The 22,052-nt window shown below is 50.9% G+C and overlaps 1 protein-coding gene across 8 annotated transcripts in view; it reads right to left on the reverse strand.

Annotated features, from left to right (window-relative positions):
* Positions 1–22,052, reverse strand: part of C3G (C3G guanyl-nucleotide exchange factor) — a 411,105-nt gene that overhangs the window by 120,104 nt on the left and 268,949 nt on the right. The window contains exon 1 of one of the 8 annotated variants that reach the window (XM_071686028.1): positions 13,158–13,404. The exons of 6 other annotated variants lie outside the window; for them this stretch is intronic. The gene's annotated coding sequence lies outside the window, so the exon portion shown is untranslated. Of the gene's footprint in view, positions 1–13,105; positions 13,405–22,052 lie in introns of those variants that run through there. One more of the 8 variants, XM_071686027.1, reaches the window with a different exon arrangement.

Here is a 22,052-nt window from a genome sequence, read left to right on the forward strand (position 1 = left end):
AGAGGAAAGTGATTGGTTCTCAGTGAATGTAGGTTTGCGGCAGGGGTGTGTGATGTCTCCATGGTTGTTTAATTTGTTTATGGATGGGGTTGTTAGGGAGGTGAATGCAAGAGTTTTGGAAAGAGGGGCAAGTATGAAGTCTGTTGGGGATGAGAGAGCTTGGGAAGTGAGTCAGCTGTTGTTTGCTGATGATACAGCGCTGGTGGCTGATTCATGTGAGAAACTGCAGAAGCTGGTGACTGAGTCTGGTAAAGTGTGTGAAAGAAGAAAGTTAAGAGTAAATGTGAATAAGAGCAAGGTAATTAGGTACAGTAGGGTTGAGGGTCAAGTCAATTGGGAGGTAAGTTTGAATGGAGAAAAACTGGAGGAAGTAAAGTGTTTTAGATATCTGGGAGTGGATCTGGCAGCGGATGGAACCATGGAAGCGGAAGTGGATCATAGGGTGGGGGGAGGGGGCGAAAATCCTGGGAGCCTTGAAGAATGTGTGGAAGTCGAGAACATTATCTCGGAAAGCAAAAATGGGTATGTTTGAAGGAATAGTGGTTCCAACAATGTTGTATGGTTGCGAGGCGTGGGCTATGGATAGAGTTGTGCGCAGGAGGATGGATGTGCTGGAAATGAGATGTTTGAGGACAATATGTGGTGTGAGGTGGTTTGATCGAGTAAGTAACGTAAGGGTAAGAGAGATGTGTGGAAATAAAAAGAGCGTGGTTGAGAGAGCAGAAGAGGGTGTTTTGAAATGGTTTGGGCACATGGAGAGAATGAGTGAGGAAAGATTGACCAAGAGGATATATGTGTCGGAGGTGGAGGGAACGAGGAGAAGAGGGAGACCAAATTGGAGGTGGAAAGATGGAGTGAAAAAGATTTTGTGTGATCGGGGCCTGAACATGCAGGAGGGTGAAAGGAGGGCAAGGAATAGAGTGAATTGGATCGATGTGGTATACCGGGGTTGACGTGCTGTCAGTGGATTGAATCAGGGCATGTGAAGCGTCTGGGGTAAACCATGGAAAGCTGTGTAGGTATGTATATTTGCGTGTGTGGACGTATGTATATACATGTGTATGGGGGTGGGTTGGGCCATTTCTTTCGTCTGTTTCCTTGCGCTACCTCGCAAACGCGGGAGACAGCGACAAAGAAAATATATATATATATATATATATATATATATATATATATATATATATATATATATATATATATTATATATATATATATATATATATATATATATATATATATATATATATATATATATATACAATCAAGTTTGTATACAAGGTTACACAAAGTCAGCAACCCTAATTACGTTTTCTGTTCAATATCAATATCCCGTTAATTGGAAGATGATGTGACTGCTGTGTGCGCGTGTCATGCCTTCGTCACAGTAATCAGAGAATGGGAGGATAAAAAAAAAATAAAAATTCATGTTCAATACTTGAGCGACCAACAATTTCACGAATATGTATCTCTCCTTGTTACCCAGTGCAATTAACGAGAGTGTACCATGGCCATTACCGAGTGTCTATCATGGGTCATTAACAAGACGGACATGCATATATTGCGGGTATAATGCAACGTAATGGCACGGTGTAGTAAACACACAACACTGGGGGGGGGGGGGGAGAGAGAGAGAGAGAGAGAGAGAGAGAGAGAGAGAGAGAGAGAGAGAGAGAGAGAGAGAGAGAGAGAGAGAGACAAAAACTGCTTTTTATCATAACAACGTTTTTATACCACGCTCGTTCTACTACACTCGTGGGGCTGCTACGTCTCTCCTTGCATGTGTTCTTCTTCAGCACCTGTACACTGCCTCCGTCATACATGTCCCTATATTCAGCACTTCCCCAAGTCCCCTAGTGACATACTCCTCCTCAGGAGCTCTCACAGCGACTCTAGTCACTGCATCGCTAGTACGATTGTTCGCTGGTGGGATCGTTCGCCGGTAGGATCGTTCGCTGGTGGGATCGTTTGCTGGTAGGACCGTTCGCTGGTAGGATCGTTCGCTGTCGAGGTCATCCGCCTGACTGTACACAATCCTGAAGTTGGGATCGTCTCATCCGGGTGTCGGCTCTCTTAATTCAGGTACCATCTTGGCTGCCCTTGTGTGGACTCCCTTCCACAGGACTTGGTGCTTCTGTCGGTGGGGGTGACTTGAGCAACGCATTCCGCCAGTTTTGGCCTTAATACATGCCCTGAGTGTAGTTTACCGGGCACACCTCCTTATCCGTGGGGGCTTAAATGCTATGATAATATGAGCCACCAGGAGCCAGTCTGTCTCCTTAAGAAGTCTCCTGGCGTGCATCTCTGGCGTCAGGTTGGGCATAATGCCGGATCTCTCTCTCTCTCTCTCTCTCTCTCTCTCTCTCTCTCTCTCTCTCTCTCTCTCTCTCTCTCCCCCCCCCCACACACACACACACATTCCCGTCAGCTTATTTCCCGTAAGATAATACTTGCCACACGGCTTCTGTCCCTGACTTGTGTCTCCCCCATCCACACAACTCGACACTGATTCTGGATCGTCCGTCTAACTTCGGGGGCTGTTTAGGTCCACTTGTAAGCAGAGTCGGTCATCATAATTCCCTACTTTTCACATCATGACCTTGGCATCACCCACAGTGATTTTTCAGCTCGGAATCCGGTCCCTCAGGCATGTGTGTGTGTGTGTGTGTGTGTGTGTGTGTGTGTGTGTGTGTGTGTGTGTGGACACCCAGTTCTTCCGTCCAGATATGGAGTTCTGTACTTGAAGGGTCTCGTCTACTGAATTTTCTTTGCTATCATCTTATGTTTTGAAACGTCTGTGTATTGTCAAGTATTCACGGTTCCATTACCCACTTCATTCTGTTCGTGCGTAAGTCTCAAACTATAAAAGTACTTCCTTACACTTTTTTCGAGCTACTTTTAGTCTTGATTTCATGCAAACGTGAAGAGCCTTTTATCACAAACATGTGCCTTGAATGGTTCAAACTCTTAATTGGTCCAATGTAAGCATTTCTACCAATTTCACTGTTTTCCACAACACTAGTGTTGGGGTTATAGTATTCTTCAATATGGACACTCGTATCCTCACCCCACACCCAACCACCCCAGTTCCTTGTGTACTTTCTCACCTACAAGCCGTCCCTATGAATTCCTTAGCTTGATTAGCTGCCTACAAGCCGTCCCTATGAATTCCTTAGCTTGATTAGCTGCCTACAAGCCGTCCCTATGAATTCCTTAGCTTGATTAGCCGCCTACAAGCCGTCCCTATGAATTCCTTAGCTTGATTAGCTGCCCTTCAAAGCCGTCCCTATGAATTCCTTAGCTTGATTAGCTGCCCTTCAAAGCCGACAATTTACCCTTGATGAATTCATGGAATAGTTTTGGAGTGTATCCTGCATTTCTCAGCAATATTCTTTTCAATACTTCCCTATTCCTCCTTTCTTATCTGCCGTCTTTATTCCTCACTTTTCTCATACTTTTCTTACGCTGGCTGGCTGAGGTGCCGTCTATATATTCTCCACAGCACAAGCTCTTCGCCCTTGGACATCTTTTTCTTTTTCTATCAAGCCACAACACCTTTTTGCTTTTGACCCAATGCAGTCTCTCTGTTCACTGCCAAAGGTATCGAGACCCCCAGCTCATATGTTGCAGTCTTCACAAAACCTTCCATAACAATGGAATTCCTTTCCCAAATCTATGTTAAAAAAAAACAAAACAGCCAAAATATATAGTTTCCACGAGTGTTAATCCTCTTTCAAGTTACTCTCCTCTCGCGTGTTCCTAAGTCCACAGCAACCTCACACTCAAACTCTACATGATCACTTTCCCAATCGGGATATTCATTTTCTATACGTAAGAGTCAATGATGGCACATCAGCCGCTCCCAACCCCACCTCCCTTAACTCTCTTGTGGTCAATGGCATGACGAACACAGAGGGATGCTCTCCGGCGGTGTCTGTGTAACGTACGTGTGTATGAGCGAGTGAGGAGGGAGTCCGGGGGGAGGGGGGCCGCGGGGGGGCGGCCGTCATGTGGCAGGCGTGGCAGAGAGAGAGAGAGAGAGAGAGAGAGAGAGAGAGAGAGAGAGAGAGAGAGAGAGAGAGAGAGAGAGAGAGAGAGAGAGAGAGTGATTCAGCCAGCCGCACCACTCGGCCCCTCCTCCCCTTGACAACAAACACTTCACGACCCAACAGACAGACAGGCAGGGTATGCACGGGGCATCAGCGACCCGCATCTTCCAAACCATGGCCCCAAGTCTGCAGGGTCCTGACACACCCACGGCTGGCAACACACGGTCGACAGCAAGAGGGACGAACTACAGCACAGACGGACCATACAGACACGCTACAGCAGAGACAGACCATACATACGCTATAGCAACAGACTATATAGACACTACAGCAACAGACTATACAGACACTACAGCAACAGACCATACAGCGGAGATAGACCAAACACACTACAGCAACAGACCATACAGACATACTACAGCACCAGACCATACAGACACACTACAGCACCAGACCATACAGACACACTACAGCACCAGACAGGGACCACAACAACGAAGCCACTACAACGAGAGACAGAGACTACAGCCACTCAAGAGGGGACTAACCCACCGTGAATAACAACAATGTAGAGTAAGGTGATGGCATCCTTGCTATCCCATGTGTCGACCGCCACTACTGTAACCACGACATCTGTCATCACTGCTACAGCAGTAACCCCCAACCTGCTTGCCCCACGACGACGTGACCAGCGCGAGAGACCATCCAACTCCCCCCAAGACCACTACTGACGAAGGTGTGGGTCATAAAATTACACGTGAAGGTTGCATTCTGACCGTCACTCGTCGAGTCCCATCACCATACACGGCAACCATCACCAAATGAGGAAGCAAGCCACCCTTACAGTACCCTCCACGCCATCATGAAAGCCAACCACGACAATAACCAGACCATCACCCCTCACCAACCCATGCCTCCCTACCACCACACTGAAGACTGGCGCAGCAACGTGGCTACCAACACGACCGACCAAGCCACACGACAACCACATAACTTGGTTCAGACGAGCACCGCAACAGCGCCGAGAGCCTAGCCCACCCCTCTACCTACGCTCAGGAACTGGACCTCACCACAGCAACGAGATGGGTATTCCACGCATGCGTGGCCCGCCCGCAGTGGTGCAGATTTGCTGGTGCTGGAATACGAGCGGGTGGAAATACTGTTTAGGAATCATCACAAACACCTGTATGGAGTTGAATCCACGAGACAAAGGTTTGGGGGAGTTTTCCTCCTCAAGTTATGAGCCCGGACCAGTCCTACGGTTAAACCATATTAAGTGGCATAACTCGGTGAGAAAAATCGACATTAGTTATGAACTCTATGCCATTCATTTCTTCTGAGATTGTGGGGAACACCTGTGTGTGAGTCATACGGTCTGATGCGATCGACAAGACGCTCACAAGTGGAACGCATCTTCCTCAAGCTTGCGTCTCAAATCCCGACAACAACAATAACATCAACATCACGTCACAATTACCCAGCCCCGCCCAACAACCACAGCCAGGTCAGGTCACATCGACCACCAGAACAATCAGGCCACCACACCACTGTCAATGACCCACTCGAAGCGAACCACAAGAACTCGCTAGTGTCCGAGATACACCGTCCACAACAACCCGAGCACCAGCAGGGGCCGTATGCAGAAAAATTCTTAGATTTCTGCTTATCTTTATGCTTAGCTGAGCAAGTGACTTAAGTGCCACACAGAAAAGGACTAAGCACGATGCTTGGCAAAACTTAAGCATAGGATTTAAGAAGTATGAAATGCAGTTTGGGTCAAAATATTTGTCGTCTGCTAAGCAAATACTTAAGCGTAGGGCAGCTTTCAGAAACATGCTTAGCAAAATTCTTAAAGTTAAGTACAGCATACTTAAGCATTCTAAGAATTTTTCTGCATACGGCCCCAGGGCACCAAATACGACAGCCTACGTCAGGAGGGGGGGGGGGGGGGCAACTCGACCGCCCCTTCGTGAGCCTCGCCCCATAAGACGCGGGGGAGGGCGGGCGCCCCGTCCTGGTGCCAAGGGCATCTTGGGCAAGCACCAGCACAAGCAGTTGTGGCGCCACAGGATCCTGAACACGTGTCTCATGATCACATTACCATTGTAGACACAATGTGCGCGCCTTGCTTCTCAACCCACCACTTGAACTAATTACCCACACACACACACACACACAAACACACACACACACACACAAGCTTCTGTAACATCTCACAATCGCGATGCATCTCCTGGTTAACCAGCAGAGCGACAGAAGGAGGAGGATGACATTTGGGTGGCAAGAAGTCTAGAGACACTGGCTGAATTAGTCATCAACCCGGTTGTAATTGCTACTGACGCGGGAGCACTTCAAAGCTTCATGACTCGGATGTTCCAGTGTCTTCAACGAAAGAGGGGGTGACCTTCTCACCAGATCAACTCCCAGGTAACATTTAGGGTTGAATGGCTTTACAGAGAAAGGTCAACCAGACCAATAATAAAAGTTCGTGTTTTGGTCAACCCGCGCGCCCAGTGCATCCATGTAGTCCCCTCAGCAAGCTATACTCCCTCCACTCCTGATCTCTTACAAGCGACCCTGTATGCCCGCTCTGCTATGTGTCTCTTGCCGTACCGTCCTCTCACGATCTATCCTCCGTGACCTAAAGACCTTAATTCCCCTTTCATCCACCGCTGGACGGTGTTGAAGGGCGTGATGCAGGCCAACGGACGACATGAGGCCGCCACCACACACGGCCATCGCCTAACGGGTCATCAGCGGCTCAGCACAACGGCTGGCTTGCCTATCAGCTGGTCAACACCGCAGATGGCGGCCGCCCCGACACTCCACCAACTCCCCTCCTCCGTACATTCTTTTGCCTCCGTCTACAGCCCGTGCCTCCTCAACTCCCCGACGTCTCGATCACTAACCCTCCTCCACCTCTGTCCACTGTGACGTGCCATTTGACATCGCCAGGGCACCAGTGGCACGCTTGCCCAGGACACGACCCTACGCGGGAACCAGCGCACCACACGTAGGGTCAGGGAACACTAGGGAGGGCGTATGCACGCGTCGCGACCTCCTGATGCTCGGGATACCTCCTCCACCCAGCGGTCGCTGGCTAGTGGCCGCCACCCACGCTCCTGCTGCAGCCACTGTTGCCTGGCTGGCTACCCAGACCCAGGGACCTCTCACACCACAACTTACGTGCCACCACTATCTCCTCACCCAAGTTGAACTCGTGCAAACTCCCTCTCTGTCTTCTGCGGTAGTGCTAGGCAGCCATCGAGCAGGGAGGTACCATATTGCTGGTAATGCTCCCCTGGATAGCGGGAGGGTTAGTGACGGCTGCACACAGCCAGCCGGTGCTTCAGTGGCGGTCAAGTGCCACTCCTTTGGCCCAGGCAGCTGAATTTTCGATCTGCCTCACCCACGAGAGGATTGCTGGCTCTCACTCCGCAAAGACATGTAATCTCTCCATCTCGCACATCTGACGACAGCACGCCACTCACGTCTCGTTCTTCGTAACGCTATATTCCCCCTGCGGTGATCACGACACGCGCGCGCCGGCCGTAGCCCCGACTCTTGCCCTAGCGCCCGTCGCAAAGTACTGGCGAGTACTCCTCCCTCTCTCTCCTCCCACCCCTCACTCTCTCTCTCCAGGTCACCTTGACCATCACCGCCGCTCTACACGATGGTCACCAGGCTTCGCCTCAACATCTCCCCCTCTCAAGGTCAAACTCGCCATTGGCGTTCGCCTGCCACCACAACTGGTCACCAAGACCGCGTCATACACAGGGAACGTGGGACACACACACACACACACACACACACACACACACACACACACACACACACACACACACACACCACCCGGCCTGCAGGGAAGGGCTCTGGGTACGTGAGCTTCCCCTACCGTCTCTGGGATGTGGCCCCTGTGGAGTCCGGGATGTGGCGGCTGGGGCCCGGAGGTGAAGACTACGTACATACAGACACCGGTACATGATCCCATACCCCAGGAGGAGGAGGAGGTCAACTGGGGACAGGGGAATTACCACACAACAGAGTCCTGCTGCTGACTGGTGTTGACATGGGCTCCGCCGTGCTACCGTACCTGTGGTGGAGGTCATGCCACCAAAGTCCTCCTCCACCACCACCACCACCAAACTTCAAGTCCTGACGAGAGTGGCTGCTGCCCCCTAGCTGATGGGCAAGCTGTCTGCTGCCCCCTAGCTGATGGGGAGGCTGTCTACTGCCCCCTAGCTGATGGGGAGGCTGTCTACTGCCCCCTAGCTGATGGGGAGGCTGTCTACTGCCCCCTAGCTGATGGGGAGGCTGTCTACTGCCCCCTAGCTGATGGGTAGGCTGGCCAGCAGGCTGTCTGCTGCCCCCAAGCTGATGGGCAGGCTGGCCAGCAGGCTGTCTGCTGCTGCCCCCAAGCTGATGGGCAGGCTGGCCAGCAGGCTGTCTGCTGCTGCCCCCTAGCTGATGGGCAGGCTGGCCAGCAGGCCGTCTGCTGCCCCCTAGCTGATGGGTAGGCTGGCCAGACGGTTGTCTGCTGCCCCCTAGCTGATGGGCAGGCTGGCCAGCAGTCTGGCTGCTTCCTCCTCGCTGACGGGGTAGGCTGGCTGCTGCCCCGACATATGTGTTTATCTTAATCTACCTCACAACACCCACGTTCCCCTGACGTCAACTATAAAGCTGCAGAGGAGTAAGCAAGGAGCGTCAGCAACACAGGTTGCTGGGAGACAAAACAAAATTGTGATCCACCGTGTGATAAGGAACATAATGTCAAGGGTAGAGGTCTTAGTATAGAGGATATATTAGTTACTGCTTAGTATATAAGGAAAACCAGTCCTTGCTCTAAGATAACAGAAGTTCTCAGTGTTACACGTCGTCTAATCTCAACCCTACATAGACGTCTACACATCAGAAATCTTCAACCTCTTGAGTGTTAAGGCTGGGTTAAGTACATGCGGGTAGCCACACCCGCACCATTATTACATGCGAATCGCTCCCCTCACGACCGTCTTTTACGAGTGTGTACGTGTGTGAGGAGCGGGGGGCATGCAACACCAGTGTGGCAGTAGCGACCCACACCCACACACACACACACACAGCACATCGAAATGGTAGAGAGACGAGTGTGTACGTGTGTGAGTAGCAGGGGCATGCAACACCAGTGTGGCAGTGGCGACCCACACACACACACAGCACATCGACATGGGATAGAGACGAGTGTGTACGTGTGTGAGGAGCAGGGGCATACAACACCAGTGTGGCAGTAGCGACCCACACACACACAGCACATCGACATGGGAGAGAGACGAGTGTGTACGTGTGTGAGGAGCAGGGGCATGCAACACCAGTGTGGCAGTAGCGACCCACACACACACAGCACATCGACATGGGAGAGAGAGACAGGAGACGAAGTATTCCTTCAGCACCTGAAGCGCAGGAGAGGGAGGGAACACACTAAAAGTCTCTCTCTCTCTCTCTCTCTCTCTCTCTCTCTCTCTCTCTCTCTCTCTCTCCACCCCTCCCTGCATGCCTAGCATTTCACCACAGCCCCCTCTCCACCCATCTGTCATATCCCACATTGTTACATTGTTCTCCCAATCACCTCCTCACCCACCCACCCCCGCTAGCCTCCTCCACCCACATCAGCCACGGTTAGGGGCCACCCTTGTTGTCAGGCCAGCGCTCTCGGGTGTGTGTGTGTGTGTGTGTGTGTGTGTGTGTGTGTGTGTGTGTGTGGCACTTACTGCAGCCTGGCCTCAACATCATCACCTCCAGCACCAGTTCTTTACTCTCAGACACCCCTCCTCTTCATGAGAGCTCCCTAGTGCACATTTTCTATGAAACATCTATACATATCAAGAGCAAACACGACTAACGACCAGGAGCCAAAGACCTTGTTGGAAAATAGTTACGCTCGCCGCAGAGACCCTTTACTGGTTCCTCTGCAGACGCACTCGCGCACACGGGCCTCCGTGGTGTAGTGGTCAGCATGGGCTAGTCCGAGGTCAGACCCGCATGGGAGCGGTAGTCGGCCAACACCTAACCCAGGTGTTCATCCTCCTCCTCCTCCAGGCTGGTTGATAAATGGGTCTCTGGTTTAGGCTTGTGTGTGTGTGTGTGTGTGTGTGTGTGTGTGTGTGTGCGTGCGCGCGCGCAAAGGAGTATACACATGGCACACACACATACAAGGTTAAGAGGCGGGGCAACATGAGTGCTAAATTCTCTCCCCCGTAACAAACAAACAATAACTCTAAAAACAGCAATAACACACACACACACACACACACACACACACACACACACACACACACACACACACACACAACCTACCACTTGAGATCACTCGTTGACGAGGTGAACACTCGCCAGTACAACCGCATCCAATCCAGGTCACAAGCAGACTTTGTATTAATAACCTTTGGCTTAATTCTGGTATTCACTAAGTCTTCAGCTTCTGCGAACTTGGGCATTTCGTAGCATTTCCACACAGCCCCTGACCCTAGACCTCCCTAAAACCAAAAGTGGTGTCACGATCTGTATGTAGCGTCTAAGGTACGTACGTACATGTAAGGGAAATAATCGTTATCGCAGTTAGGATACTTTGTTTGTTGAACAAACTGGCAGGATATCGATCCATATAATTTGGCAATCGTGATTTTGTTTAACCCCAGACGTTCCAATATCATTCAGACGTAGAGCTGTGTGTGTGTGTGTGTGTGTCATACGTGGTACAGGAATCGTCAATATTCAGTCCCATATGTTGTCAGGAGCTATGCTCACAACCTGTTTCGAGCAATCTGGTCCACAGACCCTGACGACGTTGAATTGTGATCCTAAAAATCCAAAATCTAATAAGAAATTGATCTACGCTGCATCTGTGGCAAAAATTCTGGTCCACATCCATTAACCTAGCCTTTCGATACTGTGCGATCAGTACGCAAGACTGTGACCTTGACCTTTGACCTCACTCTTCCAGACCTTAATCCGATGTAGACTGCCCTAGGCAGTATCTGTGGAACGAGTGAGTGATATCCAACCACACAGCCGTCAAATGTAAACAAGATCGGAATATTCGCACAGGCATGGGACCACAAATGTGCTCTCTAAGGTCTTATGTAGCATATCAAACTAGTCTTTTTTCATTGTCAATTCATTGTAATTATCATAAATAATATTACTATCATTAATAGTATCTTTCATAGCATTATCAATGCCACAGAGATACGTACGAACAGAAACGCGCGTGTCTGCTGGCCTAACACCCTCCCCTCACGTACAACAAGCGAGCGTGTCTGCCAGCCTACCTGGCATCACGTACAACACAATACCGCAACGCACAGCAAATACCACTGTATCATCATCAGTGGAGCAAGCTGAACACACCGCTACCCAGGGTGAGGCGTTCTCCGGCTGCAAGGTAAAGTGAACATCACGAAAACACACGTCTCACGCGAACACAATAGGCAACGGAAATTATCAAGCGAGGGAGGAATTACTGGAGGGGAAATAATTTTTTTTTTTATGTATTTCGCCCCAGAATGAAGACATCCATGTTGGGCTGCGGCCTTACGAGTTACGACGCAGTGGCAAGAAGTTTAGCGATCGGGAAAGGTTACAAAATCAAATGATGAACAATTTGAACTGTAGAATGGCACGATGTTAAACCAAATAAGACATTTCATTAAAGCCTGTTCGTTACAGGTGTGGGAAGTTTCAGGAAAGAGGAAAAAAACGCGTCGTTACTCAGACAATACAAAGATCTCCTCGTGAGGTGGTGGTGGTGGTGCAGTGGTGGTGTTGGTTGGGTAGCAACGAGAGAGACAATGTCCTAGTGACGTTGGGGGCCGACCAGCTCTCTACCACTTCCCGGTACCTCAACACACACACACAAGACCACATACACCTCGACCTACTATCCGTTGCGGCCTTTTGTTGACAGTGTTTGTCCTCCGCCCAACACCTTGTGTGTGTGTGTGTGTGTGTGTGTCCCACGTATGACACTACGGTGACCCAGCTGGCTGGCTAAGTTCACTCTCCACAGATTAGGTTATCCCCACAACAGTCATCAGCACCTGGTAGGTGCAGGGTGGGTAAGGTCAGTGTGGCGCAACGCTGTGTCGGCCATCGCGACACTCACTGTCTTTTTCCTTCCTTTTTTTCCCCCCTGCCAATGCCCCAGGATCGTCAGCAGCGTCTACTGTCCATCCATCCACCCTACGACGCAAGACCTACCAAAGAATTCTCACACCCAGACTCTTCAGCGTTCACTCATTAGAGGCTTAGAAACATGGAGCAACCTAACCTAACCTTGGTTGAGCCACGGGAAGAACCTGGAAAATGTATTCACTATAAACCTTTCCCAGTGTTCGTTGGTGAACGCAACCTTAATGATGGTCTTGCCTAATAAAAAGAAGCGTTTACTGATAAGTCTATGGTATCCAGCAGGACCTGTGGTTGGTTCCACGCGGGAAACAACAACACGAGCGACGATATTATACCACGGGAGTAACGCACGCTCGCTCATCACGTATATATATATATGCATACCGTAACTCCTGCATACTAACAGTACCGTCCGGACCAATGTCCTCACACATTCCCACACAGGGACACTGCTACGTACCCTCCTCCTCCTCCTGCTGCTGCTGCTGCACACAACTGGACAGTGAAAGTCAACACTACACACACACATCACTGTCCCTCCCTCCCCCCCAGTGATCCCAAGCCTCGCACACAAGGCAATAAACTACCAGTTTACTGACGTCATCATTGTATAGATAGAGGATGAGCTGGTGAGCCCCCGATGGGCCTCTGCTGCACCACTCACTCGCCCTCACACAATACCAACACAAACACAGTGCAGTACCAGCATCACTTGCCCCCCCTAACCCCCACCACAAGGTAAGTGCGTCACTGGTGCCCACGCCCCAGCTGACAATTCTTATCTTTCTTCCCACAACACAGTTCCTGACGGTGGCTTATCAACTGAGGTAAGTTCCCACACTCCGACCACCACAAATCGCGGGGCGCGTATAGCACTGAGGGACACACACACGTACGGCAGGACACGCGACACTGGGTAACGTCAAACAAGAGGCCAGCCCCGCCTACGGTAGGGCAGGTTGAGGAGCGCGGGCGGCCACCGTATGCTAGGTGAGGGACGCAGGTAAGGACTGAGGAGGCAGCTCCGTCAGCAGCAGCGGCAGGTCGCACCAACCACTGGCCCCGCGCGCCAGCCACTCGCTCCACCCACGTTCCACACCAATTAATCCCGCTGGTATTTACCTACACCTAGATCCCACGCCGTGTGTACCCCCTGGAAGACCCTGTTGCGTGGGGAGTGTTAACAACGCCCACCGCCCACGTCCCACGCAGGAATACTCTAACTACGTCGCACTACCATCACAACCTCCCTCCCTACCTTCGCCGGACTTCTAACTGGGCCCTTATACGAGGGTGTCTGTGGCAGCAGAAGGGCAGACAAGCGAAAAAGAAATACCTGGGAGCCTTATTATTACGGAGGCGCGACAATCGTTAGTCGCGGAACCTGATGCTCAGCATCTGTCGTCTTTTTCAACATACCTATGGTAATGTTTTCAACTGTTCTTATTGATAAATCATTCCATGTGTTACCAATACTGACGAAAAAAAGGGAGCTTTGCCTCATGTGAAGTAAACTGCTTACGAGTTTGCATCCACTGCGACGTGTGAAAACACACTGATCTTGTCTTAAAGTAGATGTTTATATCAATACTTTTGATCGTTTTGAATGCCCGCTACAAAATCACCTCATAAACTTCTCTTTTCTAAAGTAGATAATTTTAGGTCATCTATACAGCAGTCGCAGGATCTGTTTCGCTGTTTCGCAATCAGAAAATCACTTTGGTAGCACCCCGCTGTATTCTCCTGTCTACCGATTCCTTTCCTCAAATAGGGAGACCAAAACTGAATACAGTATTGAAGGTCGGGAGGCGGAACATAATTGTGAGGAGTGAGGAATAGTTTTTTCAGACTTTCCTTCGAATGTTCCTCCCTGTGGATGCCTACTATTTTCCCTCGCCTTCCTTAATGCCTATTGGTGCTGCCTACTTAGCTTCAGGGCACGAAACATTACCACACCTTGAGCTTTTCCCACAATCACGTTTTCTAAGTCATGAGATTTCATAAGACATCTTTTCATCCCCTTTTCTAAGGTCGATGTGTATAACTATATACTTGACCATAATAATATTCGACTGCCATCTATCAATACATTTAATCGGTCTTTTAAAAAGGCTTTAGCTTCGTCTGCAAATCTGGATGTCTTTCAGCACAGCCCCACCAACGCCACTGATATACCAGCACATCAGAAACAGAATGGGCCCCAAGACAGATCCCTGGGGTACTTACATACTGAACCACAGCCCGCCGAGGTTCACTAGTGCTATACGCTACGTGTTTAAATGCCTAGTAAGCTTCAACGCCACGCCCTCAGCGGCCCTAAACACCATCAGACGAATGGCCATCCATACCAACCACCACAAACTCGGCCACCTCCCAGCAATCATCACCCCTGCCCTATACGGTGCACCATAAGAGGATCCACGAGGGCTGACGGGTGTCGTAAGGTAAGTGGGTGGAGACAGGTACAGGCTGCCGTTTCTACCATCAGTGCCAGCGTATCGGGCCACCCTGCCTCCTTAGCCCCGTCTTACATTCACCACAGACACCCCACAGACGGGATCAGACTTCGACAGAGAGTGAGTAATACTCCCATCAAGCTAACGTGGTTTAAAAGTGAACCACGGCAAAGTGGTAGAAGTGTGAACCAATGCTTCATGAACCTAACAACACTGGTAAAGGCGAACCACAGCCTCACGAAGCTAGTGTGACCAAAGCGAGTGTCGTAAAGCTGTTAATGTACTTAACCCGGGGCCAAGCACAGACCCTCCCGCAGCCTTTAAGCCTCCACCCGGGCTACACACTCCCCCCGAGCGACAGATATAGCTACCCTCCTCCCTTCAAGAGGCGGAGGTGCACGGAGAAGGACTTTCCTTCACGCCTTACTTCCCGGCCGGAGTCCGATGGGCGTGACGGGGAAAGACCAACCAGCTCCTCTAGGGTACAGGAACAAGATGAAGTCATATGAGATCAAAGACGTCATGTTAAAGCTGGTGTGTGTGTGTGTGTGTGTGTGTGTGTGTGTGTGTGTGTGTGTGTGTGTGTGTGTGGGACCTGTGCCATGACTCACACCCTGACACACACACACTACACGTCACCAGACTCAGGCTCCTGCCTGTGGTGAAAGTCTTCCTGGCCCGCCATCACATCCCTCAGGGATTTCAACGCGGCAGCCGATCGTAATCAACCCCCAACAACCCCCCCCACGCGTTATCCCGGGACAACCCCACACCCACACGCACACCCCGGCACCTGACCAACCATCCCACAATACAGGCCACCGCCTCCCACAACCAACACTCTTGGCTGTATGATGAGGCGTGTGGCGTCGCTCCTCGACGTAGCACTCCCCCGAGACAGACCCGGGCCAAAACCCACCTACGTGCCTGTCGAACTGGCACACACGAAGGGCGGCAAACCTCCCGGTAATAAGCAGAAGGCTGGAGAGGAACCCGAGGAGGCAGGAGGACTGGGTAACAGCCGGCGGGCGGAGGCAAGGGGTGAGGGAGGAGATAAAGGCGGATGTACCAGTGGGATGGCGCCCTTGACCCTAGCCTCACTGCCTCACTCCGCTAGTCACGATTCTCGCCTTCCTCCCCTCCTGTGCTGCTGCCGCCGCCGACGCCCGCCCCCTCCCTCCCTTCACTGCCTTCCCTTCCACCCTCCCTCCTGCACCACTACCCTCCTTCCACCTCGGCCTTCTCCGGGCTCTACACCCACACACTCAATCTCATCCACCGCCCCACACGTCTCTCCTCGTGTTGATCTAGCTACGGTTCCTCCTCCTCCTTCTTCTTCCTCCTCCTCCTCCTTCTTCTTCCTCCTCCTCCTCCTTCTTCTTCCTCTTCTTCCTCCTTCTGCAGAAGTCTCTCACACACACACACACACTGCTGTCTGATCTGGGAAGGGAAGGCGTGCTCAGCCTTCCACTGTCTGTCATTATCTATAAACACATTCCTCCCTGTTAAGAAACACACACACACACACACACACACACACACACACACACACACACACACACACACACACGTCCAGTCGTGCACAAACTCATACAGACACATGCATCACCACCAACTATCACCATCAACAATATCACTGACACCCGCTACACCATCACCAACACCACCAACACAACTATCCTCTACACCAACACCATCACCATCCCCAACACAACTGTCCTCTACATCAACAGCATCACCACCACCACCATCCCCAACACAACTGTCCTCTACACCAACACCATCACCACCATCACCATCCCCAACACAACTATCCTCTACACCAACACCATCACCACCATCACCATCCACAACACAACTATCCTCTACACCAACACCATCACCACCATCACCATCCCCAACACAACTATCCTCTACACCAACACCACCACCACCACCATCCCCAACACAACTATCCTCTACACCAACACCATCACCACCATCACCATCCCCAACACAACTATCCTCTACACCAACACCACCACCATCACCATCCCCAACACAACTATCCTCTACACCAACACCATCACCACCATCACCATCCCCAACACAACTATCCTCTACACCACCACCACCACCACCATCCCCAACACAACTATCCTCTACACCAACACCACCACCACCACCATCCCCAACACAACTATCCTCTACACCAACACCATCACCACCATCACCATCCCCAACACAACTATCCTCTACACCAACACCACCACCACCACCACCATCCCCAACACAACTATCCTCTACACCAACACCACCACCACCACCATCCCCAACACAACTATCCTCTACACCAACACCATCACCACCATCACCATCCCCAACACAACTATCCTCTACACCACCACCACCACCACCACCACCATCCCCAACACAACTATCCTCTACACCAACACCACCACCACCACCATCCCCAACACAACTATCCTCTACACCAACACCATCACCACCATCACCATCCCCAACACAACTATCCTCTACACCACCACCACCACCACCACCACCATCCCCAACACAACTATCCTCTACACCAACACCACCACCACCACCATCCCCAACACAACTATCCTCTACACCAACACCATCACCACCATCACCATCCCCAACACAACTATCCTCTACACCAACACCAACACCACTACCATCCCCAACACAACTATCCTCTACACCACCACCACCACCACCACCACCATCCCCAACACAACTATCCTCTACACCACCACCACCATCACCACCACCATCCCCAACACAACTGTCCTCTACATCAACACCATCACCACCACCATCCCCAACACAACTGTCCTCTACACCAACACCACCATCACCACCATCCCCAACACAACTATCCTCTACACCAACACCATCACCATCCCCAACACAACTATCCTCTACACCACCACCACCACCACCACCATCCCCAACACAACTGTCCTCTACACCAACACCATCACCACCACCATCCCCAACACAACTGTCCTCTACATCAACACCATCACCACCACCATCCCCAACACAACTGTCCTCTACACCAACACCACCATCACCACCACCACCAACACAACTATCCTCTACACCAACACCATCACCACCACCATCCCCAACACAACTATCCTCTACACCAACACCACCATCACCACCATCCCCAACACAACTATCCTCTACACCAACACCAACACCACTACCATCCCCAACACAACTATCCTCTACACCACCACCACCATCACCACCACCATCCCCAACACAACTGTCCTCTACACCAACACCATCACCACCACCATCCCCAACACAAGTGTCCTCTACACCAACACCACCACCACCACCACCATCCCCAACACAACTATCCTCTACACCACCACCACCATCACCACCACCATCCCCAACACAACTGTCCTCTACATCAACACCACCACCACCACCACCATCCCCAACACAACTATCCTCTACACCACCACCACCATCACCACCACCATCCCCAACACAAGTGTCCTCTACACCAACACCACCACCATCCCCAACACAACTATCCTCTACACCAACACCACCATCACCACCATCCCCAACACAACTATCCTCTACACCAACACCAACACCACTACCATCCCCAACACAACTATCCTCTACATCACCAACTACACCATTCCCCCATCATCACCCATTACTTCCCCCCCATCACTGTTCCACACGAGTTATAGGAGACCTTTCCCACCACACCTCCGTCTGGAAGGTCAAAAAAGGATCCGGTACAAATGCTACTTAAATTGATCGGTCGCACTGATCATCCGACACAGTATGGTAAGACTTGTCCGGCGAGTTTTGAAATGACATTACAGTGTGGTATGTCATCTACCATTCCCAGTGATTACACGCAAGCGTTAAAAAAAAATCTTCGCTGTCGATATCTAAAAGATTTCCTCGAGTTCCATCAGTAGCGCAGTTACTTGTGTTACTTAACACGCGCTGAGTTACATCTGTAGCGCAGCTACTTGGGTTACTTAACACGCGTTGAGTTACATCTGTAGCGCAGTTACTTGTGTTACTTAACACGCGCTGAGTTACATCTGTAGCGAAGTTACTTGTGTTACTTAACACGCGCTGAGTTACATCTGTAGCGCAGTTACTTGTGTTACTTAACACGCGTCGAGTTACATCTGTAGCGCAGTTACTTGTGTTACTTAACACGCGCTGAGTTACATCTGTAGCGCAGTTACTTGTGTTACTTAACACGCGTTGAGTTACATCTGTAGCGCAGTTACTTGTGTTACTTAACACGCGCTGAGTTACATCTGTAGCGCAGTTACTTGTGTTACTTAACACACGCTGAGTTACATCTGTAGCGCAGTTACTTGTGTTACTTAACACACGTTGAGTTACATCAGTAGCGCAGTTACTTGTGTTACTTAACACGCGTTGAGTTACATCTGTAGCGCAGTTACTTGTGTTACTTAACACGCGTTGAGTTACATCTGTAGCGCAGTTATTTGTGTTACTTAACACGCATCGAGTTACATCTGTAGCGCAGTTACTTGTGTTACTTAACACGCGTTGAGTTACATCTGTAGCGCAGTTACTTTGAGTTACTTAACACGATCTTTCATGTGTGTCATGCCAAAAGGAGTTATTCATGACAGCAAGCTGGGCATGAGACATCCAGGGACTCGCAGTGATAAACCATGATGTACGATCGTCTCGTGGTCCCCCACAGAACAGACGAGCGATCTCATGTTATCGTTTCTGCTAGCAAATGGCATCTGTCCCTCCCTCCCTCCCTCCAACCAGCGTAAACGTGCACCATTCCTAGCGCTGAAGTGTCGCCCAGTACGAGCGGGGTGTCTGCCCTCCAGGAGGAGGAGGACTATTCAAGGTCTGCAGACGACAATGCTGTGAGGAGCTTCATCCTCATTTTTTCTCGTCTTGCAGGCTCGCATAACCCAGCCCCTCAGTATTTCTCGTCTTGCAGGCTCGCATAACCCAGCCCCTCAGTATTTCTCGTCTTGCAGGCTCGCATAACCCAGCCCCTCAGTATTTCTCGTCTTGCAGGCTCGCATAACCCAGCCACTCGCCAGCGGCCGGGAAGGGTCTTGAAAAAAACAAACATAAAATCGTGAAGTCAATATTTATTTAACTTTCTACTTCCCCGCCTTGACATCAATGCCTTCGTCGTGGTTACCCTGCACGAGTGTATGCCACCTTTCCCCTCCTGATGATCACTAAGGACACGAAACGGTGCTCTTTTAGCAATGGCTCACAGCATGGATGAATCTGAGGCATGGATGTAGTCGAGAGATTACCTCTCCTCGCGTCTCCCCAGCTGACGCTGGAGTGTTGAACTGATGAAGCAGCTGTGGTTCACGTCTGCGTCTCGACCACACATACGAGAGAATTGGAGCCTATTGTTTTATTTTCCCCCTGGTTCACAACCCTTGTGTTCTCTCCAATGCCTCCGTAGGACACTGTAACTCATAACACACATAAGACCCCCTCCCACTGCCTGGAAAATTAATCTGTTTCAAAGACCAACCGATGCCCGGTCAAGCACGGACCACGGTACAGTGACCAAACCTTTGATGTGGTTCGTTCACTCGTGGTGGTTCGTTGGCGCCGTGGGTGAATGGCTTTCTTTCTTTAACTACTGTAACGCCATGGAACTTTAAGTAATCATACTGTTGATAATGTCTCTATGGGGTCTCCCCCTTACATCAAGCGAGGGTCATGTGTATATATATATCTCAATAATGGGAATATCCTGTATAAATCAATATTAAAAAAAAAAATACAAAACTGAAATGGGGTTAGGTTTCAACAGCCCCTTGTGTGGACGGCGGTGGCGAGCCAGCGCATGACGGCAACATGTGAAGGAGGTGCTGCTGGTCATGCACGGTGGTGCTCATGTCACTCCTACACACCCCCTGTGGCGGTGGTAGGGAGGGCTGTGTGGTGTGGGGTGTGGCTGGCGCAGTAGTGCCTGCTGGGTGTAGTACAGCGGCCGCGCTCTGGTCTGACACCCAGTTACCTTTACACACTCGAGAGAGAGAGAGAGAGAGAGAGAGAGAGAGAGAGAGAGAGAGAGAGAGAGAGAGAGAGAGAGAGAGAGAGAGAGAGAGAGAGAGAGGAGGCAAGAACGACACGAACACGTAGCACAAACTGGCGGTGCGTTCATCACATCCCTCTCTGCCCACTGTGCTCAGCTGTGACGACAAGGTGCTCCCGCCCGTCGGTCGACCTTACGTCACACCAGGGGACGTACGGGTGGTGCTGGGAAGGACAGACGACTCCCAGGAGGCGTAGTCCACAATGCGCGTGTGGAGGTCCTGGGTTTCCCTCTTTCTCTGGGTGATTAATGACCCTCCTAGGCTTCCCTTCCTCCCTGAGTGAGTAATGACCCTCCTAGGCTTCCCTCCTTCCCTGAGTGAGTAATGACCCTCCTAGGCTTCCCTTCCTCCCTGAGTGAGTAATGACCCTCCTAGGCTTCCCTCCTTCCCTAGGTTAATAATGACGACCCTAGGCTTCCCTCCTTCCCTGAGTTAGTAATGACCCTCCTAGGCTTCCCTCCTTCCCTGAGTTAGTAATGACCCTCCTAGGCTTCCCTCCTTCCCTGAGTACGAAGTAATGACCACCCTACGCTTCCAACCTTCCCTGGGTACGTAGTAATGACCCTCCTAGGCTTCCCTCCTTCCCTGAGTGAGTAATGACCCTCCTAGGCTTCCCTCCTTCCCTGAGTGAGTAATGACCCTCCTAGGTTTTCCTCCTTCCCTAGGTTAATAATGACGACCCTAGGCTTCCCTCCTTCCCTGAGTTAGTAATGACCCTCCTAGGCTTCCCTCCTTCCCTGAGTACGAAGTAATGACCACCCTACGCTTCCAACCTTCCCTGGGTACGTAGTAATGACCCTCCTAGGCTTCCCTCCTTCCCTTGGCTAGTAATGACCACCCTAGGCTTCCCTCCTTCCCTGGGTACGAAGTAACGACCACCCTAGGCTTGCAACCTTGCCTGGGCGCGTAGTAATGACCTCCAGGCGTCAACATTTTCCCACAATATCATACTTTTCCCAAAGCCCTAAATGCCACCAGTCAACCTCAGGATTAACAAAGCGAAAACCACACTCGCATGCCCAGCCCTGACCCATGACAGGACAATGACACACGGCCCAACATAACTTGACCTCCTCCTCCAGTGACCCGGTCCACAGTGTCACCCCTCACAATGTGGGAGGGTAACCATTATGACCGGCGCGTCACACACTGTTGCCAGGCAGAGGTGAGTGAGGCCTCGTGTGTGTGTGTGTGTGTGTGTGTGTGTGTGTGTGAGGCCAGATGGCATGACGGGGTCACGTTACCTGTGACATACGTCA

This window comes from Panulirus ornatus, chromosome 41 (genome assembly GCF_036320965.1).
Source record: "Panulirus ornatus isolate Po-2019 chromosome 41, ASM3632096v1, whole genome shotgun sequence".
In the NCBI taxonomy this organism is placed as follows: Eukaryota; Metazoa; Arthropoda; class Malacostraca; order Decapoda; family Palinuridae; genus Panulirus; species Panulirus ornatus.